We start from the raw sequence: 25,364 nt of genomic DNA, 5'->3' as shown, positions 1-25,364 counted from the left end.
ATCATTGCCATGTTGAGGTTGTGTTGCACAGTAGTGATGCGCTGCTGCGTTGAGGCCGTGCTGTCTGGTTGGAAGTGATGCACTGCTGATGTGCTGTACGATAGTGATGCACTGCTGATGTGTTGTAGATTAGTGATGCATCGTTGCTGTGCAGTACGATAGTGATGCATTGCTGTTGAGTTGCACAGTTTGAGGTGAATCATTGCCATGTTGAGGTTGTGTTGCACAGTAGTGATGCGCTGCTGCGTTGAGGCTGTGCTGTCCGGTTGGAAGTGATGCACTGCTGATGTGCTGTACGATAGTGATGCACTGCTGATGTGTTGTAGATTAGTGATGCATCGTTGCTGTGCAGTACAATAGTGATGCATTGCTGTTGTGTTGCAGTTTGAGGTGAATCATTGCCATGTTGAGGTTGTGTTGCACAGTAGTGATGCGCTGCTGCGTTGAGGCCATGCTGTCCGGTTGGAAGTGATGCACTGCTGATGTGCTGTACGATAGTGATGCACTGCTGATGTGTTGTAGATTAGTGATGCATCGTTGCTGTGCAGTACAATAGTGATGCATTGCTGTTGTGTTGCACAGTTTGAGGTGAATCATTGCCATGTTGAGGTTGTGTTGCACAGTAGTGATGCGCTGCTGCTTTGAGGCCGTGCTGTCCGGTTGGAAGGGATGCACTGATGTGTTGTATGGTGGCTCTAGCTGCATGCTTTGTACAACTGCTCCGTGTAGCCGTGGTTCGAGGAGCGCTTCCAAGGATCCTGTCTGCCCCGGGTGGCCGGTCTTGGTGAAACTTTTCCATAATTTGTTCACAATTACAATTTGTTCGAGGAGAGGGACTTGTATCAAGGATGTTACAATGAAGACCCAGGTAGCTGTTAACACGCGTGTATGCGTCATAAATTTACGTGAAGAAGCAGATACAACAATCCATGTTTTGCTGTTAAAGAATACAATAACCCGTCACGGAAAGGGCGACTTTCACGTCACTGCTGTCAATCATACCCTGCGCTCCCGCCCCCCACCATTGCGTCATCAGGAGGCTTCTGTCCTCCCACCCAACTGCCTTCTCCCGCGCGAGGCGTGACTTGGCAGCCTCGAGCCGGTACATGCCGGTCCTGTGACGGAGCGGCACACTGAAGGCACCGCGGCCTCCCGTCGGGCAGGTAAGCCGCCTCGTGTCTCCCGTCCTGTCTGGCTCGCGCGAGCGCTCCTCCCTCGCTTACAGTGCGTGCGCGCGCGCTCTCGCGCCCGCGAGCGGACGCGGCTGTTTCCGCCCAGTGACGTCAGACCCGCCGTGTCTGTACGGAGACGGGTGCCACTGATAGACATAGAAGAGGGACACCGGGAAGGCGGGCGCGCGATTTTTTTTTTCTCTTCACAGTACACGCGCAAACACTTCAAAGAAAGAAGGACTCACTTTACCCCTTCGCTGCCAGGCCTTTCCCCCTCCTGTGCCAGGCCTGTTTTTGCCTATTTGGGGCAGTTCGTGCTTAGGCCCTCATAACTTTTTGTCCACATAAGCTACCCACGCCAAATTTGCGTCCTTTTTTTTTCCAACATCCTAGGAATTCTAGAGGTACCCAGACTTTGTGGGTTCCACTGGAGGAGGCCAAGAAATTAGCCAAAATACAGTGAAAATTTAGTTTAAAAAAAAAAAAAATTGGGAAAAAAGGGCTGCAGAAGAAGGCTTGTGTTTTTTTCCCTGAGAATGGCATCAAAAAAGGGTTTGCGGTGCTAAACTCACCATCGTCCCAGCTTTCAGGAACAGGCAGAGTTGAATCACAAAACCCCATTTTTCAACACAATTTTGTCATTTTACTGGAACATACCCCATTTTTTCTATTTTTGTGTGCTTTCAGTCTCCTTCCAGTTAGTGACAGAAATGGGTGTGAAACCAATGCTGGCTCCCGGAAAGCTAAACATTTCTGAAAAGTAGACAAAATTCTGAATTCAGTAAGGAGTCATTTGTGTAGATCCTACAAGTGTTTCCTACAGAACATAACAGCTGAAATAAAAAAATATTGAAATTGAGGTGAAAAAAACAGCCATTTTTCTCCACGTTTTACTCTGTAACTTTTTCCTGCAATGTCAGATTTTCAAAAGCAATATACCGTTACGTCTGCTGGACTCTTCTGGTTGCGGGGATATATAGGGCTTGTAGGTTCATCAAGAACCTTAGGTACCCAGAGCCAATAAATGAGCTGCACCTTGCAATGGGTTTTTATTCTATACCGGGTATATACAAATTCATTTGCTGAAATATAAAAAGTGAAAAATAGGTATCAAGAAAACCTTTGTAATTCCAAAATGGGCACAAGATAAGGTGTTGAGAAGCAGTAGTTATTTGCACATCTCTGAATTCCGGGGTGCCCATACTAGCATGTGAATTACAGGGCATTTCTCAAATAGACGTCTTTTTTTACACACTGCCTTACATTTGGAAGGAAAAAATGTAGAGAAAGACTAGGGGCAATAACACTTGTTTTGCTATTCTGTGTTCCTCCAAGTCTCCTGATAAAAATGGTACCTCACTTGCATTGGTAGGCCTAATGCAAGCGACAGGAAATGCAACATGGACACATCACATTTTTACATTGAAATCTGATGTGTTTCTTGCAAAATGCCTAGCTGTAGATTTTCGCCTCTAGCTCAGCCGGCACCTAGTGAAACCTACCAAGCCTGCGCATTTTTAAAAACTAGAGACCTAGGGGAATCCAAAATGGGGTGACTTGTGGGGCTGTCACCAGGTTCTGTTACCCAGAATCCTTTGCAAACCTCACAATTTGGCCCAAAAAACACTTTTTCCTCACATTTCGGTGAACGAAAGTTCTGGAATCTGAGAGGAGCCACAAATTTCCTTCCACCCAGCGTTCCCCCAAGTCTCCCAATAAAAATGGTACCTCACTTGTGTGGGTTAGGCCTAGCGCTCGCAACAGGATATGCCCCAAAACACAACATGGACACATCACATTTTCCCAAAGAAAACAGACCTGTTTTTTGCAAAGTGCCTAGCTGTGGATTTTGGCCTCTAGCTCAGCCGGCACCTAGGGAAACCTACCAAACCTGCGCATTTTTGAAAACTAGACACCCATGGAAATCCACGATGGGGTGACTTGTGGGGCTCTCACCAGGTTCTGTTACCCAGAATCCTTTGCAAACCTCAAAACTTGTAAAAAAAAAACACTTTTTCCTCACATTTCGGTGACAGAAAGTTCTGGAATCTGAGGGGAGCTACAAATTTCCTTCCACCCAGCATTCCCCCAAGTCTCCCGATACAAATGGTACCTCACTTGTGTGGGTAGGCCTAGCGCCCACAACAGGAAATGCCCCAAAACACAACGTGGACAGATCACATTTTCCCAAAGAAAACATACCTGTTTTTTGCAAAGTGCCTAGCTGTGGATTTTGGCCTCTTGCTCAGCCGGCACCTAGGGAAACCTACCAAACCTGCGCATTTTTGAAAACTAGACACCTAGGGGAATCCAGGATGGGGTGACTTGTGGGGCTCTCACCAGGTTCTGTTACCCAGAATCCTTTGCAAACCTCAAAATATGGCCAAAAAAGCACTTTTTCCTCACATTTCGGCGACAGAAAGTTCTGGAATCTGAGAGGAGCCACAAATTTCCTTCCACCCAGCGTTCCCCCAAGTCTCCAGATAAAAATGGTACCTCACTTGTGTAGGTGGGCTAAGTGCTTGTGACAGGGAAGAGCCAAAAACCTGTTGAAATTGAGGGGGAACCAAAGCGGGTCCAAAAGGGCAGTTTGACAAAAAAACATTTTTAGTCTGACAAGTGCAGCAGAATTTTTATCAGTATAGATGAGACAATGCTGAATACTGAGAATTTTGTGGATTCCTGCAGATTCTGGAAGGTTCCATCACAAAAATGTGGGAAAAATGTGTGATTTCCAGCAAAGTTGGAGGTTTGCAGGGCATTGTGGGTAAGAAAATGGTGCGGGTGCCTGTGAAGCACACCACCCTGGAATCACCTAGATGTTTAGTTTTCAGATGTGTCTAGGTCTTGTGGATTTTTCTACATGGCAGCGTCCCAAAGTCCATAAAGTGCAGCCCTCCCCATTCCAAGTGGGACGATTTTGAGCGTTAGCCAAGCTCTCATGGCCCAAATGTAAAACGAAAACCCAAAATAATCAAATGTCCTCTTGCTTGCCGTGGAATAAGATGTTTTAGTGTGCGGGAGAGAGCTGAAAGACTGTTACTCCCTTCAGTTGGGGTGGGGGCATAACCAGGCCCATACTGGTTGGTAGCCACCACCCCACTATTTTTTTTTTATTTTTTTATTCCCTGGCCTCTAGTAGACTTTCTCCCCCCCACCCCCAGGGTGTGGATCGGGGGTAATTGCCCCATCTGCCCACCGGTGGGCAGAACAACTTTGTTCCCATTTATTTGGGGTGGGGGTATGGCCATACCCCCACCCTCTTATTTTGAAAAAAAAATCTTCCCTGGTCTCTGGTGGGCTTTCTGCCCCCCTTGGGGGCAGATGGGCCTTCCAAAAATAAGCCAATCTGTCCCCAAGGGGGTCAGATATGGCCAACAGTAATGTGCCCCCATGGGGAGCGACCCTTGCCCAAGGGGCTGCCTCCCCAAACAAAACACACACATATACACACACCAATCCCTGGTGCCTAAGTGGTTTCTGCCCCCCTCCCCGGGGGCAGTACGGCCTAATAGAATTTGCCCCCCCAGGGGAGCGACCCTTGCCTAAGGGGTCGCTCCCCTTGTGTGAAATTGACGCAAAAAAATAAAGGTCCCTGGTGTCTGGTGGTTTCTGCCCCCCTTGGGGGCTGATTGGCGTAGCAAAAATCGGCCGATCTGCCAAGGGGGCAGAAATGGCCTAAATATAATTTGCCCCCCCCCGGGGAGCGACCCTTGCCTAAGGGGTCGCTCCCCGTCTGTAAAACAAAAAAATAAAATCCCTGGCGCCTAGTGGTGTCTGCCCCCCTTGGGGGCAGATCGGTCTAATTAAAATAGGCTGATCTGCTCCCCAGGGGGACAGAAATGGCCTAAAATAAATTTGCCCGCGTTAGGAAAAAAACCTCCCTGGTGTCTAGTGGTTTCTGCCCCCCTTGGGGGCAGATTGGCATCATAAAAATAGGGGGGCAGAAATGGCCTAAATATAATTTGCACCCTAGGGGAGCGACCCTTGCCTAAGGGGTCGCTACCCACCGCAAAAAAAAAAAAAAAAAAAAAAAAAAAAAAAAAGATCCCTTGCGCCTAGAGGTTTCTGCCCCCAGGCTTTTGCATTTCTCTTCCGATCGTGCTGGAAGTTGAGCTTCCAGCGCAATGGGAGGGGGCCTCTGTGAGGTGAGCGTGCGATCGCGCGCTGACATCACAGGGGTGGGGTGGAGGGGTGAAGAGGTCAGGAAGGGTGTAGGGGGTGGAAGGGGAAGGGCTTCCCCTTCCATCCCTGCCTTGGGGGGTGGGAGGGAACCCCACGGAGGGAGCGCTAGCACTCCCTTCGGGCTCCAGGCTGAGGCTGTAATGGTTACGTCCTCGGCACAGGAGCACTGTGCCGCAGGATGTAACGATTACGTCCGTGGCACAGAAGCGGTTAAAGTGTGTTCTAGAGCTACCTTAGCGATCCATGACTGGTAGTTGAAGTAAACTAAACCCGTACATGCCGCGAGACCCAATTCAGCCAGGAGACCCCCGATATTTGAGCAAAAAATTGCCTTATTTTTGCCTGAAACTGCCTCTACTTCAATAGAAAGTCAGTGGGGGAAATACATTCTCCCGAATATTTTTTTTTAATCTTCCACTTTGCTCTTCTAAAATGAAGACATATGAAAAGCGGAAAAGCCATGGTAAAAAAGAATCCGTATAATTTTACATAAATGGGTCGTGGATGTGGCGTGATGGGCAGAGCCACTTCTTTTGAAACTGGGGAGCATAGTTTGAGTCTCGTCGTTGACTGAACATCCTGTGATTTGGGGCAAATCACCTAATGTCAGCAGGTCTAAAAATATGATTTTAGCCTTGTGTAATGTAACATGCATGAAAGTATGATAGACTGTTTATAGTGCGTGAAAGGCTGTTTTAATAAGAACAGATGACATGCTCTGTTCGGACTGGAATGGTATACAATGTTCCTCATGCCCTGAGTATCCAACTAAGAGAATATGGTGGCCTGGCTTTTGAATTAGGTCTCCGCCTCGTGCTAGGTTAGTGTGTGTGCGAAGACCTATGCCGGTCTCTTGACGTGAGTGAGGTCCTGGACCTAGAACACTGTACAAGTCTGCCCTTATTTTGTTGTATGGTGTGCTACCGGCTTTGTCATGGTTTTAGCATGCAGAGCACTGGTGGCAATTGCATACTGTTTTCTGAATCAGAAGTTGTGAGCAGACCTTTTTATCTATTTCACAGAAGTGGAGGCCTGCTTGTCCACTTGTGTAAAGTTCTACTTCTGTTTGCGGGCCCAGGTCCTAATGCTAACATCTAGTGCATGTAATGCATGTGTGTGTATTTGTAGACTGCGTGGCGCGTGCATTGCGTGTAAGTAAATCAGAGTAATGGAGGCCTGTTGGTTCCATTTTGGAAGACCCGGGTCTGTCCATGTGCACAAGATGGAGATGAGGTTTTTCTATACAGTAGATGTGTATTGCGAATACTCCTTAAGCTGGAGAAAGGAGACCTCAACACTGAAGTGGGGTAAGGATGAGAATGGGCTCCCTTTAGAAATTCCTTTAGGTCCTCCTGCTGTGAGGGACTACTGATTAGTCTCCCTGAGCACTGCTATTTGGTAGATGGTTGGGGTGACGAGTGGGACTGCAATCTCTGCTGTTAACAGTTCAGACGAGGCAAGCATTTTGTCTCTTACCTAATTTCTGATCAGCGTTTCTGTGGATAGCTTTGTGCAGATAGTTGACACCTCTCTGTGACTCTGTTGTGGTTGCTCCTATTTGGACACATGTCTGCTGTGATGAGAATCACTCTAAACAAAAGCTATGCATGGAAGCCAGCCTGGAAAGCAACCATGACAGAAGCAACTCAAACCAGTTCTGAGAGTTCAGGCAGAGTATTCACATCCGGTTTCTACTTTGACTCTATAAAAGTGGGAGCTGCAGACCCACTTGCTCTATTTCCAAGTTCCAAGGTGATTTGCCTACTCAGGAAGTGAAAAAGAGCACTAGCTTTCAACAGGTGCAAGCATCCAGGGTGAACAGAGGCAGGTTACTCTGGACATGAGGTTCCATCTGCTCAGACTCAGAAGAGTGATATGGGTCACTCAAGAACCAGTATTCTGGGCTGCACAAGTGATCTGCTCCATAACACCATCCAGAAGTTGTGCCCAAGCGGACTGTGCTGCTGTGATCCTGAAGTTGTGCCTGATCAGCCTCTGTGGCACCATCCTGAAGTTCTGCCTGAGCAGAGGATAGCACCATGCATCTGAAATTGTACCAGTTGGCCTGAGCTGTTAAGCCCTGAAGATGTGCCCAGAGCGGATGGTGCCGCTGTGATGACTTACTGAACTTGAGTGGACTGCACCGCTGTACCATTACCATGAGCTGAGTCATTGATGTGTTGCTGATGAAGTTCCCTATGGTGGCCCTGTGATCACTAACCCTGAAGATCATGGCCCAACTTACCTAATGCTCAGCAGTGGACCTCTAACCCGCTTGACACCATTGATAAATTCGGAGCCTGTGGTTCTTCACAGATTCCAGTTGGCAGTGCCCGCTGCTGCTCACAGGGACTTCACCTGGGTGCTAGAGCATTCACAGCCAATGCATTTCCCTTCGTAAGAGGGAGGGAAAACTTAGCACATGCTGTGAGTACTTGCCTTGCCCAGAGACTCCCCTGAGACTTGCAACAATGAGCTAAAACAATTCTTTGAAGCTAAAACAAGTAAATTAATGCACAAACTATAAAGAGGAGTAGCACTGCACTTGTGCTTGTACCCATACCTGCCAAACCAGACTCAACCCCAGGAATAGGGCAAAGAGTAGAGGGAAGGAGGAATTGCTGATCCCTGGGTACTAGTGGTCCCACACCAGTTAAATTAGAGATTAGAGGGCTTGCATACAGTGCATGTAGTATTATGTTTTCTGTAAAGTACTTTCTTTTTACAAACCACAATTTTGTATTGGAAAATCATTTATTGTTCTGCTGGGTTATTGTTGAGTTCTGAGCTTGAAGCACCTTCACACTACCTCCCTGAGAGGTCTGACTGCTTGCCATTGCTAGCACTGAGGGTCAAGTGCTAAAGGAGTTGTACTTGGCCCAGTTTTCTCAACCATAGTTAGACTTAGCCCAGAACAGAGGAGGCAAACAAGTCCAGACAATGCAGCAAGCTTAGTACCTTGTGTTGTTCTGCCCCCGAACAAAGTCTCACATGCCTAATACTTTAACCTGCCCTTAAAACTAAAAGAACTTGCCTCACTAATACAAACAACATCAATAACTTCCTCTGCCTTTGAACTTGCCTTTTTCCCCTGCATGTGTCTAAGCACCAGCAGCTCCCCTGTAATCTCTGACTGTCCGTAGTCTTTTGTGAGACTGATAGTTTCCTCAAGTCTTTCAGAGCCTCATGACTCCATGCTGTCAGCATCCCCTCCCCAACAAAGCTGGGTTGCCCGTCAGGAGCATAGCCACCTCTGACATATCCACTGCCTCTTCTCAAAATATCTCTTCAAGCTTGTATCTAAAGTCCCTGTGCGTTAAGTGAAATCTTTCCAACTCACAAAACCAAGCATTGGCAAAGCACATGGGTGTAGTCTATAGGACCAAATGGCTTTGCCAATGCTTTTAACCCATGATGTACAACATTGCAGCTGCGGTGTAGAATGGTTATTAAAAAAAAGTGTATGCAGTGATGCTTCAAATGTATTAAACGATGCTGCATCATTTTTTAGGCACATGCATGCGTTCAACACCTGCATGCAAAAGGACACAGGATTATTTTTATTTACCAATCCCAGATGGATCGGTACATTTTAAAAAAAGAGTATTGTTTTAAAAAAATTAAATGGATGAGTGGGTTGGGAACAGGAGTGAAGCAACACAGGCTGGTAGGGTGATAGACAACACTGTGGGGGGGGAGAGAAACAGCAGGGATAGAGAGAACAACGTGGAGGGAGGAGAAACACAGGTGTGAGAGAGCAACACAAGTGTGGATGGGAGGAGAGAGCACATGAACGAGAGGGCGTACACCGGAGGGGGAGAAAAGCACACAATTGAGACAGCTGGAAAATACATACACTTCATGGAGTGCTTGAACAAAAAGACAAATTAGTTTCATAAAAGTGAGAAGAGGAAGCATAGAAGCCAGCTAATCAGAAAGATGGTTAAGTGGCTATGGACCATGGGTGGGACAAACACAGGATATAAAGGCTGAAACAAGGAAAGCCATCAAATAAAAAGCAAGCAAATAAGGATGACAGTAAAGCCAACCAATGGTAAGCAATGTGTGGGCTGTAATCCCACAGAAAGTCCTTCGCAGCCAAACAGTTTGCGCTGTCTGGTAAAAATAAACATTGTCAAGCTACTGATAAACACAGACAGTGCTCACATATTTGCCACTCTCTAGACAGAAACTGCCTGGTCCTTGAACAGGTCACCAAAACTGATCTTCTGTTAAGCATCAGAACTGTCCCCGGCAAATCATCTTGCTACTTCTGCCAAAGAAAAATACTCAAACACGGTTTAGGTAATCTACGGATCTAAAAATTTAAACCTGGAGTAAAAGTGTCCACCGCACACATTTTCAGAAAGGCATTTAACAAGATTGTGACTGGAGAACATTGAGCAGTGGGCTGACAAAAGTCATGTTAGAGACCATACTGTCTGTGGCAGGAAGTGGGTAGACTGTGTGACCACGGCTATCTTCATCAGACTAGTCCTATGGTGCACGTTTAAAGTAAGTGACAATTTAACCTGCTTTTTGAATAAGCATGTAGCAAAGAGTAAGCAGTGTACTGGGCCTTTTAGGAAAATTCCCATACAGTTTTAAGTTTGATGACACTGTTCATAAGCTACTAAAAGGAACCTTATGTTTGGAAAGGCATAGATTATGGAAATTACTAAAAGGTCATTTGAAAGCTTTCACAGGCAATTCTGCATGTCAAAGGGTAGTCAACATCAGTGATCAGTGGAACATTTACTACACAAGTAAATAAGCATTTTCAATGCAACGGGTCTCGCGTTTGCTTGAGTTAGAGCTAATAGCGTTGTAAAGAAAAAAAACACAGCGCAATCGCACTATGTAAAATGCAGCGAGATCGCGCTGCGTGGAAAATGAACAGATAAAGTAGTCCGGACACCATGCTGAAAACATCAAGCCTTGAATGTTTTTAGTAGTTTACCGGTGCTCTGTAGGTGGGCTAAACACGGGAAAAGGCATGATGTATGCATGCCTTTCACAAATGAAAGCAAGCAGATTTTAAAAGGCAAGCCCACGAACCAATGAAAGTGACTGACGTGGCATGGGCGTGGTTGGAAGCCCAAAGAGAGATTACAGAATGGGACGGATCGCTTTGCGCTCACCCATAAAAAATGTAAGCACACATTTTTCTGAGCAGCCTTCATAGCATATAATAAAAAAATTCTCTGTATGATGAGTATCTCTTAGAATTCTCTCTTCACGTGGTGCAGAAAACACAGGTCTGAAGCAGGCGCACAAAAGGACAACATCTGCCTTGCGGGCATGATAAGATCTTACATTCCAGCCTTTGAAGTGATGTGAAAGGAAACAGGGTAAGAGGGAAGGGGCTCCTGCACTGTCTGCAACCTACCAATCCAGCCTGGGAAAGTATTCGAACCCAGCATCAGTAGGCCTCAAAAGTATGTGAATAGCTCGGGAAAGGAGTGTTCTCTCAGATGCTTCAGATTTTTTCTAATACATGTTAGATCTAATCTGCATCAAATGCTGCAATTTTCGTTCCCAGCTCCGTTCCCATGCTGCAGGCCTTTGTCGGCGCTATACAAATTAACGGCATGGTGGAGTAGGGGGTGCACAGCGAATTTGTCCCCCTTTGTAATAAGGGATATACTGGACCCGAGTCATATTCAGTTTCCATTCTTTGAGCCTGTGCATTATTAAGCAAAATTATTAGAGCCCTGTTTCTTCCATTTGAATACGTTTAACGAAGGAGACATTTTATTCTTAATTTTATCTCTAACGAATAATATGTTTTGCTATTTAAAATTCTTAAAATGTTTTTTGAAGATTTTTTTAGGTCATTATCTTGTTACAGATTCAATTATGCAATATCATTTGTTTCTTTTACATAAGGTGTAGTTTGTATGGTGTATTGTTGACGCCTGAAGGAGACTACCTCAATAAAGTTTTGACTTGACTTGGATAGAGCAAGTGAAACTAGTTATAGCTGACCACAGTGTGTGTCACTGGTCAATCCCATAGGCTTTACTAGGGTTTGTTTTCCTCTAACCACACAAGTCAATCAGGAGGGTGGAGGGAGAAACCAAGGACAGAGTATATATTAGAAATACGTCCTTTGTCGACTTGTATGTCACAAACAATTCTTCAGATAGTCAGGTTTCTCATTCTTCTTTGCTTTGAGGTGATAGATCCCAGTTCCGGATCTCGAGATAGCATAGCCTATTGCATTGATATAGCCACAAATCTTTCCTCTAAGTGTCAAAGGATTTAATCTTTACTAAACAGAACTAGTCTAGAAAGGTCCTGCAGTTCCCCTCTTTCCATTTCCTAAATCGATCCTCCTGAAGAGCTGGTGTGAAATTCTGTTTATGGTGTATTGGGGTGAGAGGAGATAGGAAAGCGATGATGTTTACATTTAATGAAAGTTTATACTAAATTATAAAAGGGGGCCAATGCCCCTATAGGGCACACACTAGCATGTCTATTTTTAGGTCGAGCGCGCAAGCGCTTTGTCCTGTTGTAAGGATTGTGGGCTTTTAACTGCGCCCACCGCACGCCCATCACTTTCACTCATTCGTGGGCATGCCTTTCAAAAATCCTTTATCATCCTTGGTAAATGCTTTGATTTCATCCCTCTTTGGGGCGGTTTTGTTATGGCCTTGCAGACTACCCCTGTTACATGATAGATTGCAGATATGTTTGACTGCAAACAAACTTTTTTTCTTTTTGTGTCTCTCCTTCATGCTCATGCTCTTGGTGGCCATGGTGCTTTCAATTTGCTCGCTTATGTCAACTGTTTTACTTTTAATTTTCAATTGATTTGCCAAGAAAAGTCCATTTAGTATTTTACAATGCTAATAGCTCTAACTCGAGCAGATGCGAGACCCATTGCATTGCAAATGTTTTTTTTTGAAGAGCTACAACAAGTCCTAAACCTGTGTACCCACCAATGCACATTCCATATGGGGCCACTGGTTTTCAATCTGGACCATTTAGGAACCACTCAAAAGCTTTCTATAAGGTGGCTCGCACTGTTATCACAAGCTACTCATAAGAAGTTCACCTGTGTGTAGCTCAGCCTACAAAACTGTAAGGTTTATATTTAAACAAACTTGTAAACTTGTCTGATGTGGTCAGTATTAAAATTCTAATAATACGCGTAGTGCTGGATGATTTTTGTCAACATAAGTAGTTGTCTTCCCAAAACAACCATGTTTAAGCCGTGCTGCACTTGCAAGAGGCATATGTTGGTCACTGAAGCGTACAATGTCTGATTCTGCACCAAACATGACTCCAAATCCTGCAACACATTCTGTCTAATATATCCCATGGCTACCAGAGAGCGGGATGCCAAACAATGGAAATGTTTTGGCAAAACAAAACCTCCTTGGTGCCTTTGGACGCATTCCACCAAGGTGAGGGCCCCACTGCCACAACCTTAGCCACAGGCTTTCCAGTTATGGATATCTGCACAGGTGCATTCATCCCTACCTTCACCAGGCATTGTTATTTTTAATTCTGGGTCCACAGGGAGGGCCATCTCACCTGTCCAGTCCTGCAGGACTTCCGGGTGTAAAGTCCATTCCTTGGAATCACCACCTTTGTGAGGGTACTGATTTTGTATCAACTTAAGAAGTGAGGATTTTGCAGTTCGAAGTAGCTATCAAAAGAACAAGTTCCTCAACTTTGCCACTGTGCTTTCTGGTGGATGATTTGTCCAACCTCGGACTTCTCAATGCCTGCTCAATTTCCCATTTTAAGTGACCTCTTTATAGGCAACAAAGTCTCAAGCTAGATTTTGCACACTGTCAACTCTTCATTCGTCTATCACTCCACATTGGCGGGTGTGTAAGCTTCTAGCTGTTGTTAAACTGACCTCAGCGAGCAAGGGCGTGAGGCGGTGCCTGTTTGTGGCTGCATGACATCACGTCGGAAAGCAGGGCGGAGTGGTTTAAGAGCTTCATCAATGCTACCTAACAGCACAAAGGAGCTGCTGAAGAGCTTTTCAGACCCATCTGGTGCCTGGGTAGATTCAAGAGGTGAGGACTCTATGATTAGATAAAGTATCCCCTGGAAAGAGCATTACCAAAGATAAGTAACCACCTGCCCATTTGCTTGGCTTCTTGAAATTTCCTTGATAAGCTAGGTTTCTTCCCTCCCCAGACTAATTAACTACTGCACAGTGAATTAATATCTGCTAATGAGTCACTGGGAATGTCTAGAATGCATATTAATTTCCAAAGTTGCTTTACTACCAGGCCATGATGTAAATGGAGATTTCCAGTTCCAAGTTTCTTCTAATATCCTTAAGTATAGCTTGGTTGTTAGCTCTGTGCATTCCTTAAACCACAAATGTTAGGAATTTCCCCAGGTATTTGACTTTATATTTGGCCCAGCTAAAAGGAGACAGAATTTCCACCATTTCAAAATCTCTTTGTTCAATGTGAACACTCAGCAATTCAGACTTTTCTTAGTTTTACCTTGATTCCCCATTCACGGTCTTTGAGATTGTTAAAATCAGCAATATGTTGTCAGTAAAAAGGTGGATTTCATGGGCCACTGATCTCAAGGGCATGTCTTTTATATTCTCACTTAATCTTATCTTAATAACTGAAGATTCTATGACCAAAGCAAAACAGGCATTTGCAATGCAATGGGTCTCGCGCTTACTCGCATTAGAGCTATTGGTGTTGTAAATTCCTAATTGGACTTTTCTTGCCACATAAATTGAAAATTAAAAGTAAAACAGTTGACATAAGTGAGCTGATTCGAAGCGCCACGGCCGCCATGAACATGAGAGCGAAGGAGAGACACAAAAGGGAAAAGAAGTTAGCTCGCAGTCAAACGTATTGGCAACTGTGCAATCACCAATGTAACACGGGTCGGTGTCCAAGGCGGTAACAAAACCGCTCCAAGGAGGGAAAAACATAAAGCATTTACCAATGATAACAAAGGATTTTTTAAAGGCAAGCCGATGAGCGAGTGATAGTGATGGGCTTGCAGTGGGCGTGGTTAAACACCCAGAATACTTACAATACAATACTTGCACGCTCGACCTACAAAGGAGAAGAGAGCTAGAGCAGTATTGACATTCCCTTGGCTTCTCCCCCTTTACCAGGACTCAAGCATGTGGATTCACATTGCTTGCCCAGGTGTAATGCATCATCTTGGGCCTTCTATCGAAGACTACTTGAAAAAACACAATCCATATGGTCAAGCACATTTTTAGCGTCTAATAACAATGAGGTCTTGGGAATCTTTTTCCTACAAGATTCCTCTGAGGAGAATAACCACCCTAGTATTTCTGAATGTTTGGCAGTTTTTGACAAATTTTTTATGATTTGCACCAGTCCATAAGGGCATGCACAAATCTAAATGATTTGCAATAAATTGAATGTTTATTTTCAAAGGAACATTAACTAAGTCTGAATCTTCTACCTGCAGATTCCTCAGTTCTTGAATATCCTGTAGGGGCCAGACTGTATCTGAAAAGTTGAAATAGCGTTCACCTGTCAGGATCCACCCCACATGGCATCACAGAGTTGGATAGGGTACCGAACTGGTGCACGGACATAAAGTCCTTTTTTCTGCGTTGTTTGATGTGAATCCATAGTTGCCCTCCTGGGAACATTTACTCTCCAATTGTGTTTCCTGCTCGCCAAAGTCATTAAGGAATGGGAGGCAAGCTGTTGCATGGGCTTTAAATGAATGCTAGGCCAGTCCTCACTCCACATTCAGACCCTGCTCCGGCTCACCTTTGAACAGTAAATATTTGAAGTGGGCTTCTTCCAAGGGCAAACACAAGTCCTTCTGGAAGAATTACTTGAAACATAACAAGAAAGATAGTTTGCAGCTTCCGAGCATTGCTACCACTCATGGGGTAGGCCTTCCTGTAGCTTGTGTTGTTCAGCAAATCTGGCTTCAACGTTTTCTTCTGAGGCTGTTTTGGTAGCAATGCATGTGGTGCCAGATAGAGCCCCTTACTCAATTCCTAGAGTTTCTAGGCTGTGACACTGACCCTGCCCACTTTATTACTTTTACTCAGACTATGCTTGCCTTAATTTGCTAACCCTGTGACTCCCTCTGGTGTGCCTGCTGTCTCGAAGAAGCCTTTGGAGCCTCCGACTAGGTTTCTCCACCTGCTCAAGCTGCACCTGTTGCAAATTCAGTGCTTAATTTGTGCTGGAGTCTGTGGGGCTCTGCATCAGCACTTAAATTCTCAACACTGACTCCTTATAGTCCACCACATGGTAGCGCTGTTAGTCTATTTTTTGAGGAGAGCACAATCTACATTAAAAACAAAATGATGCCAGCGCGTCCAGACCATTCTTACAGTGTTGGGTGACCTGAAATAGTCTGAATTGTCACTTTTGTAGGAGTCTAATGATTACTAATTGCATTAGTACTGGTATTTGGCAGCACTAACAGGGGCAGTGGGTGGTGGAAGCGCAGTGGCGATGATAGAAATACTGCTAGCCTTCTTTAACCCTGAGAACCTGGTCCTTTGGACCAAGGCTTCCTTCCTTCCTGCTGAAGATGGTTACCTGTTTTCACATGGGCCCAGTAGTTAATCGGTGCTGGCGGGCCTCACTAGCACAGCTCTTTAGGACAGCCCAATAGTGTAGTGTAAAGAGTATGAGACTGGTGCTGCCCTCGTTTACACAAACTTAATCGGAAATCTGTTGTTGCAGAGAGAGGAGGGGAGAATATGTGAGTGTGAATGTGTGAGGGTCAGGGCTTTATGAGGTCTGGGTGTTCAGCACCAGCAGTATTTAAAATAATACTTTGAAACAGACCCCTACAGCCTTAAATTTACAAGTAAAAAAACAATCGTTTCTTTCTTGACAATGTGTGTAATAATCTTTAAGGTAATCTAAGTGAGAGACACATTCATGTTACTCCATTTTACATAGTATAGCATATTCTTATTTCCTTTTCCCAGATTTTGTGTTTCTGTGGTTTTGTTTTTCATGTAACATACGAGTCTTGTATAGCGCAAACTGTGAACTGAGTTGCCTCTAGGTGTTGTGTTGAGTTCAAGGAGTGTATAGGTGTTCATTACAGCAGAACTGAGAACTCTAGTGTAGCAGTCAGTGTGCCATAATAGTGATCTTACTCCATGCGTATCCAGTCTTTGGCTTCTTTGCGGAGCGATGGCCAGATAAAAGCCAATTGTTGTTATAATTCTGTGTGAAAGAGTAAGAAGGAAAAAGACAACTTTTGAAATACAGAAGGTGCCAAGGGAAAGTTTTCAGATGGGAGAACGCCCCACTGACCCATCACCCATCCTCTTCCTACTTGAAGCTGTCTGCTTCGATTTGCTTGCTCACTACAATCTAGCTTTGACATTCTCTTTGCAGGCAGTGATTGGTGCCAGTGCTGAAAAGTGACCTCTTAAGATAAATTATGGACACCTGCTCTTATTATTGAATAAAGCGTGTGCCCGGGCATCACTTCACTGACATTTTACCTTCCTTCAATGAGACTGCACTACCCTGGCTGTACGTCTTTACATTAACAAGACCCACAAGTACTGGGTTGATGATGAGCTTTTCCTTTGCTATGCTGGTTCTAAGAAAAGCAAGGTAATTAATGCCTACATTCTAAAGTCCAAAGGATGGCCATTTCCCCAGATTTCTGTTGAACGATATGGTGGTTTGACCATCTCCTCAGACTCGTCACCTTGGGGGTACTGCTTGGATATTATTTCCGGATGTGGGGAATCTGCAGGTCAAAGTATCAAAACAAGCTACTTACCTCTAGTAAAGATCTTTCTGGTGGACCCCTTCCTTCTGTGAGTGATTGCTGGACCTGGCCCTGTCTGCAGGGTCATTCCCAAATGATTTGCCTTCTTCCTTCTAGTTTTAATGAATTTGTTTTTGTTGGCCTTAGAACTCTGTGCACTTTATCACTGATAACCAGTGCTAAGTGCTTGAGCTCTCTCCTGTAAGCCTGGCACTATTGGCTTTTCCCCAGTTGGAGTATTTAATTTACTTATAAATCCATAATAAAGTGCACAACATGTCCTCTGGATCCTTAAATTAAATTCTACTTGCGAACCTGCAGCACTGATTGTGCCACCCACTTAAGTAGCCCTATAACCCTTTAACCATGTTTCAGGCCTGCTATTTCAGAGCCTGTGTGTGCAGTTTTCAACTGTCATTTCGACCTGGCAAAATAACCCTTTTGCCAGACCCACACCTTTCTTTTTAGTACATGTAAGTCACCCCGAGCGTAGGCCTGGACAGCCCAGGGGGAAGGGTGCAATGTTTTTAAAAAGCAGAACATGTACATTTAAGTTTTACATGTCCTGGTAGTGAAAAATTCTTGCATTCGTTTTTCACTATTGCAAGGCCTATCTCTCCCATATGATATCATTGGTGTTGCCTTATTACATTTCATAAGCATAGTTTCCAAATGGAAAGAGGTAATTCTTTCAAGGTTGGTGTCCCTGGAATAGCAATTTTAAATCTTAACTTATAGTGAAGTTGGATTTAAATTGCAATTCTGAAAATGCCACTTTTAGAAAGTTGGTATTTTCTTACTTTAGCCATTAATGCCTGCTTCCCGTCTCTGATCACATGTCTAGGGTGGGTGACAGGTGGGCTTGAGACAGCGACGCACAATGGGAGCTTAGATGTTTTAGGTGTGACTTGATGGTTCATCCTGGCAGGATGGGTGGGAGGAGCTGGGCACAGGCTCACTTATACTTGAATAGGCTGTGTCTTGTCCAATCACAAAGGGCTATATACCCCCCTTTAGCGAGTCTGTAGCCAGGGCAGGACCTCTGTGCACTTCAAAGGCCTGTCTTTGAAGTCTCCCCCACTTCAAAGGTACCACTGGGTATAAGTACTGGACCTCAGACACCACCACTTTGGACCTGTGGATACTCTGCCAGGAAGAAGGGCTGCTGTGCTGCAGAAGGACCGCCACTTTGCTGAACTGCTGCTTTGTTGGACTCCTGCTTTGCCGTGCTGACCTGCTGCCTGCTGCCATCTGGCTGGGTGAGAGGAACTGGACCTGCATCACTTGAACCCACAGTGACTCCAAGGGCTAGTTGGCTGGCCTCCTGATCCGAAGTCTCAGGGACATAGAAGTCTTCCAACCATCCTGCTTTTGCAGTGGTGCCATCCCAGCCCTGGACCCTTGGAAGTGGGCCTAAGGTACTTATAAATGGAACTGATACATCGCCTCTGCTGAGCTGTGCATCCTTGAGCAGCACTGATGCATCTTCTCTTCGGATCGGCGCATCCCTGAGCAGAACTGATGCACCGCCGCTGTTGTGTTGATTAGACCAGTCGCAAAAGACTTGCATCGCCTCCGCATTATGCATCTTGGGTTCAAGGCATTGCCTTCAGAACCGCCACTGTGCGACACTTTTTCGGTGCAAGCTCCTTGCATCTCCCATTTACTGCAGCCTCGACAACAACGCTAACACTCCACATTGCAGATTCACTGCTCATCGGAACTGATGCATCGCCTCGACTGCATAGCACATCCTCAGCACTGGCCTTCGCATCGTAAGCCCCATTGACAGGATGCTTGGGGCCAGATGTAGAAAGGCTTTAACGCGTCGCAAGCAGCGAAAATCGCTGTTTGCGAGGCGCAAAACCCACATCGCGGTGCCCATTCCCATTTTGCGAGTCGGTAACCTATTTACCGACTCGCAAAATGGGACTGCAAGTTGCAAATAGGAAGGGGTGTTCCCGTTCCTATTTGCGAGTCGCAGCGCGATGCTGCATTGCTTTGTGGCCGCGAACGCGGTCGCAAAGCAATCGCAGTTACCACCAGTGTCACACTGGTGGTAACCCATTCGCAAAAGGGAAGGGGTCTCCATGGGACCCCTTCCCCTTTGTGAATGTTGCCAAAAAGGTTTTTTCAGAGCAGGCACTGGTCCTATGGACCGCTGCCTGCTCTGAAAAAATTAAACTGACACGTTTCATTTTTTTCATTTTGTAATGCATCTCGTTTTCCTTTAAGGACGGGCTGCATTACAAAAAAAAAAAAAAATGCTTTATTTAAAAGCAGTCACAGACATGGAGGTCTGCTGTCTCCAGCAGGCCACCATCCCTGTGAGTGCTGCGACTATCAAGGGGGTTGCAAATTGCGACCCACCTCATTAATATTAATGAGGTGGGCCTTTGCGACCCCCTTGCGACTCGCAGATGGTGTCAGGGACACCATCCTGCATCCGGCATTGCGACTCGCAAATTGCGAGTCGCTCAGACTCGCAATTTGCGAGTCGCAATGCCGGAATTTCCTATATCTGGCCCTAGATGTTGACGGAACAGGACCCTGCACTGCAGCCTCGCCGCATCTCGGGAGCTGACTCATCACCTCCGCTGTGGGATTCGTCTTTGATATTGACCCTCAAACCACTCCATAACTAGGATTTATGGTACTTTGATTCAGTGGGCCTAACTTGGTTGGCTTGAACTTTTGACTTTGTCCCCGTCAGGCGCGACCAGATATCCCTAAGAGAGGTTTGTGCTTCTTGGCGCTATTTTCACTTAAAACTTTCAAATTCAATATCTTCACTTCTGCCTATTGGATTTTAGTTGTTTTGATCTTGTTTTATTTATTAAATTCAAATCTATATTTTATAACCTGGTGTGGAAATCTTTTCTGTAGTGTTCCATTGTTTTACTGTTTGTACTGTTGCACAGATACTTTAGACTTTGCTGCTCCGTGCCAAGCTAACAGAGAGCGAGCACAGGTTAATTTAGGGTGTGCTTGTCTCTGTCTAGAATTGTGGTTGCTGCTTGACCAGGGCTTACACCCCAATCAACCAATAACCCAATTTCTAACAGTGATAATGCAACTTTTAATAAGGTCCCAAGTTAATTTTGGTACAGGGAAGCTTTTGTCAATAACGTCAGCCTGGTGTCCATCTCTGAGGGTGTGGAAAAAAAGGTCTCTAACTAAGCATGAGTGCAATAGAGTGGTGTTTTATATGGCTCCAAATTACTAAATCCAGGATGGATCCTGGAGCTGAATCAGAGCTGTGGCGCCATCTACTGTAGCAGGAGAGCCATTTCAACTTTCTGGATCGAGTCTGGCACGTAGAGGCGATTGATGAGGTGAGGAATCTTTAGGAAGACAAGAGTAGCCACGAGGAAGATCATAACTGTTCATTTGATCTGTAAGAGGCACAATTGTCTATGGGTTGGCTAGGCTCTTGAATGACAGTCATACCAGCTTCCGTTATGATAGTGACACCTCTCCGGAGTCCAAGAAGGAACTGTACAATGTAATTATTTAGAGAGCGAAATGTGAACCAAAACACTTTAAAAAGACATTGTTGAAGCTATCAGTGCCCGGGGCTTCATTGGACTGAAGGTTTTTACTTTCCCCACATCCCCTGTTCGATTCTAGTTTCTCCTCTTCCCTCAATATAGACAAACTAAAGCCCTTGAATAAGGCTTCTAGGTTCTGGTGGTCACCAAGATGGCCTCTTTACAAGTCTTGGTAAAAGTCAGTGAAGGTCATTTGCTTGCCCTCTTCAGAGTACGTGAGCATGCCCCCTTCCGACGATGAATGGCAAATGGATGGATCAGAACACAAAGTGTCTCCCTCCTAGTAACCACCCTCATATCAAAGTCCCAAATCACTTCACTGTGGCACCCAGTAGTATTTAAGACACTGATATAAGTCTTATCCTGTCTAAAGACGTTTTGTTACCTTACACCTACAGTTTCATGTATCTGTGCATTCCAAGGTTTGTGGCGTACTGTTCATGTTTCCCTAGAGACATTGATTTTGAAGGGAATACTGCAGTGGTCAGAAATAGGAGGAAGAACAGATATGGAATTATAATGGTCAAACCTGAGGGGAGAAGAGGCATGTTGATAGCATCCAGTGTTGGGAAGTCAAACCAAGAGGAATTTCTATTGGATATGACTTTTAAAGAAAAATACTGCGCACTTCTTTCTCCCCAGTTTGCAGTCCCAAAATGTGTCTCTGGCGGCGCATACTGACGTTGCAGTATGTCACACGGCCTTGCTTGATTTGTAAATAAGAAGGTGCCGGTGCCCAAAGCCCCCCTCTTAAACACGCAGCTGCTGCAATTAAATGTGTGAGCACAGAATACTGAGGCAGTGTAATCCTGAAGCCATCTCGGGCCTCTTTAATCCATTTACAGCCACTCCCTGCCCCTTCAGCTCTCTCTTGCAGCTTTCTGTTTTCTCCCTTTGTGACACTTTTTTGTTTTTCTCTTCCTCCGTCTTTCCCATATGTGTCTTTTGCTTGCGGTAAATGCTTGAGGCAGAAAAATGAGTGCCAGCCCTAAAAAATAAGTGCCGGTGTTCCGCACAAGAAACAACAAGCACAAATTAAGCACTGCTTAAGGCCAGACTGGCCTCCTGAGCTACTTGGTTGCTTGACTTCATCAGCTCAGTCCCTCTAGACATCCCCTGTGCAGAAATCAATCAGTTGTCCCTTGTTTGTTTTCCTCTTTGGACAGAAATCTGCCTCTGTCCTCTCATTACACATCTGAGTCCTTCTTGTGAACATGCATGGTAGTAGAGTGTATCCCAGCCTCCATGCAGTACAACTGCAAGCAGGGCACTTCTTGTGAACATGCATGGTAGAGTGTATCCCAGCCTCCATGCAGTTCAACTGCAAGCAGGGCACTCTCCCTAGTGAAGCATCTCTCTGTATTGGTGCAGGCAGAGTTCTTTCTTGAAATGCATTATACCACATAGTCACTGTTTAGATTGCTTTGGGGGCTGTGGCAGAAGCAAGACCCAAAGCAAGTAAGATCTTTCTTCAAATTTCAAATCACCCCTGTAGTCAGGAGGGAGTGCATCTTGCTTTCATTTTATCTTATGTGAACTGGTAGGTAGAGGCTAGCATGGGCCAAGCTGTTTTGGAAAATGGGCAGGAGTGGCCTTCACTAAGTTCCCGAGATTGCTAGGGAACACCCCACAGAACATAAGCAAGGGGAAGAGTGGGTTTCAGGTATAATATATATATATATATATATATATATATATATATATATATATATATATATATATATATATATATATATATATATATATATATATATATATTATATATATATATATATATATATATATATATATATATATATATATGGACACTGCTTGCCTTGCATGTGATCTTTTGGTTTTACACAAACTATGCATAACACCACACTCGTTCTAGGCAAGGCAGGATTTTCTAGATTTCCCATTTTACATGTGCAAGACCAGCACATGTTCGCCTTTCCAGGTGTACAGCTGAAAGGGCCTGTGCCCCTGCTACTACAGTGATTGGGAAAATATTATAAAAGTCAGTCACCCTTGCCTCAACTGTGGGTGGGAGTAGAGTGAAGAGTAGGCTCTACTGTTCAAGATCCAGCAAAAGTGTGATACACCTTTGATGGATTTGCAGATTGTTTTTCCCGCTTTGAGAAGAAACGCAAGACTGAGTAGGGTGACACAGCTTTTCCAGGTCGTAGAATGCTCGGACCTCAGACTCAACAGCTAGCCCACCCCAGATCAGACATACTTGACTTACAATGCCATCTAAGCCTGTCAGGTCAGCAGCGGTGATGACCTTACCTCTGCTTCCCTGGCACCGTATTTAGAGATCCCCAGGCAGGTTTGGGTCGCTGTTCTTTTAGTGGAGCTGCTGGTACAGCATTCCCACTGATGGCATTGAATTGTGCTGAATGGGTGCCAAGTTTGTTTTGTTTCTCAGTAAAGATTTTGAAGAAACAAACTCCTAGAGAGGATCCTAGAGTTTTCTCATTGCACATTGGGTTAATTGTTTGATTTCCCTGCCTGGGACCACCAGGCCTCACATGGCTTTCCTTGGCATGAAAATCTAGTGATGGTTGGCTGCCGTACATAGAGTGGAGCAACCCCACTATGACCTGATGGTCTTATAGTGGACAAGCCATCAGGTCGTAAGTTTCCAATGGCAGAGACAGCTGTGGCACTGACATTGAAACCCCAGCAGTTCTGTGCAGGAAGCTGGCCTGGTGTATGGTGGACACCTATGGTGTTGGCACCTTATACCAGGTTGAGGCAGCCCCTATTACTGAATGTAGGCAGTGTCTAGGAAGCCAGGGCTCTATTAAGGTAGCTGTGGATGAGCAGCCAAGACTTATCTAGGAGACATGCAAAGCTTATGCAATACCACAATAGTCACACAGCAACTTGTCACAAATGAAAGGAACCCCACAATGTTACAAAAATAAAGTACTTTATTACAGTAACACTACACTAGATTACTTATAGCCAGTCCTTCCCAAATGGAGAAACCATAGACTAAAGTAGTGGAATGCGAAGTGAAGTCCCCCACCCAAGGATATGGAGTCGTTAGAGGGAAACTGGAAGAACCAGGAACCCCAAGAGGGGAGTACCTGAGTGACCCCCAGCAACCAGGAGAGCAGAAGTATCTGGTCTTCCTATGGACTAACAAGAGGATGTACAAAATGGATTGTGCAAGAACAGGACCAGGCTAGAAGTAACCAAAGGTGTATTCTGGAAGAAGAGGACCTGCAAGAGAAGTCCATTCTACGATGGAGTGTCTAGTCGGGGCAGTAGCCAGAAGAAGACCAGCTGTGAAGCCCAGGAGCTGAAGAGGAGTCCTCGGTGTCCCACATCGGTCGTCGGGTTGTAGATGGTCAGCGGTTAGGAGAGCCACCAACAAGCCTTGGCAAATACAAAAAGAAGCAAAAGAAGAGTTACAAGGCTGAAGAGGACCAGCAAGCTCCAGGGACGCAACACTTGGAGGGGAGTCTGGGCTGACGCTCAGCAGTTGGGAGAGCCAACAGAATCAGTCATAGCCCCCACAAGCAACCCACTGGTAGCAGGCACAGTAAGTTGCAATGAGGCCCAGCCAGCACACCTGGAGAGGAGTCCCACATCACCAGAGCAGCAGAGAGGAGACTGTTCTTGACAGGATGAAGTGCTGGAGACCAGAGCAACTCGGAGCCTGACAATCCCTTTGGTGCAGGAGACAACAAGCCTGGGTAGCTGCAAGAGTCGCAGTGTGCAGGGGTACTGTCCTGCAAGAAGAGGCAAGGGCTCACCATCTCTCAAGTTGGACACTAGGCAGACAGGACCAAGAAGACCACTCTAGACCATCACCTGTGATGCAGGATCCATGCCGTTCCAGAGGAGAACAAATCTACACAGCCGGACGTTGTTGCTGTTGGTGCCTGCAGAGGCAGGAGTGTGACTCCTTCACTCCAAGGGAGATTCCTTCTTGCTTTTTGGTGCAGACTGAAGTCTTGCTGACCCCAGAGGATGCAAAGCTGGGGGAATGTTGCAATTGCTGTAAGGAACTGGAAAAACAAAGTTGCAAGGCGAGGTCGTCTTGGGATTTGCAGTCCTGACGAATCCTGAAGAGTCCAGTTGCGATTCCTGTGGCTAGAAGTGGAAGTAAATGATGCAGAGTAGTCCTGGTGGAGTCTTGCGCATAGAATTTGGATACCCACCCGCATGGGAGTCCCTAAATAACCCTAAAAGGGGGTTTGGTCACTGGTTTGGTCACCTTGCACTCCTGGGGTGGTGATGGACAGGGGAGTGATCACTCTCCTTTACTTTGTCCAGTTTTGCCCCAGAGCAGGTACCGGGGTTCCCTGGACTGGTGCGAACCGCTTTATGCAGGGAGGGCACCAAATGTGCCCTTCAAAGCAAAACAGTGGCTTGAGGAGGCTACCCCTCCCATGCCTTGTAACACCTATTTCCAAGTGAGTGGGTGTTGCCTTCTTCTCCCACATGAAATCCTTTGTTCTGCCTTCCCCTGCTTGAGCTGGTCAAGCAACAGAAAGGCGGAGGGTTGGCAACAGGGCGGGCTGCCCGGAAAACCCTAGAAGACTGGTAGGAGCAATACTGGGGGGGTCGTCTAAGGAGCCCCCAGAGTACATGGAATCATGCAAGCCCGTCAGCGACCGTCCGCGCCTGGACTGCGCCCAGCGCCCGTCCCCCTGGTCCACGCTCCTCCGGCGCTCCCAAGCGCCACTCCTCCTCCACAGAGCGCCTTGCTCTCAAC

General features: G+C 45.7%; 1 protein-coding gene across 1 annotated transcript in view; it reads left to right on the top strand.

Annotated features, from left to right (window-relative positions):
• The first annotated feature begins 1,025 nt into the window (after positions 1 to 1,025).
• Positions 1,026 to 25,364, top strand: part of MPV17 (mitochondrial inner membrane protein MPV17) — a 279,947-nt gene continuing 255,608 nt past the window's right edge. Inside the window, exon 1 of the mRNA XM_069233592.1 lies at positions 1,026 to 1,163. The gene's annotated coding sequence lies outside the window, so the exon portion shown is untranslated. The remainder of the gene's footprint in view (positions 1,164 to 25,364) is intronic.

This window comes from Pleurodeles waltl, chromosome 5 (genome assembly GCF_031143425.1).
Source record: "Pleurodeles waltl isolate 20211129_DDA chromosome 5, aPleWal1.hap1.20221129, whole genome shotgun sequence".
Lineage (NCBI taxonomy): Eukaryota > Metazoa > Chordata > Amphibia > Caudata > Salamandridae > Pleurodeles > Pleurodeles waltl.
Note: the sequence above shows the minus strand (reverse complement) of the source record. Positions and strands in the feature narration are given on the sequence as shown.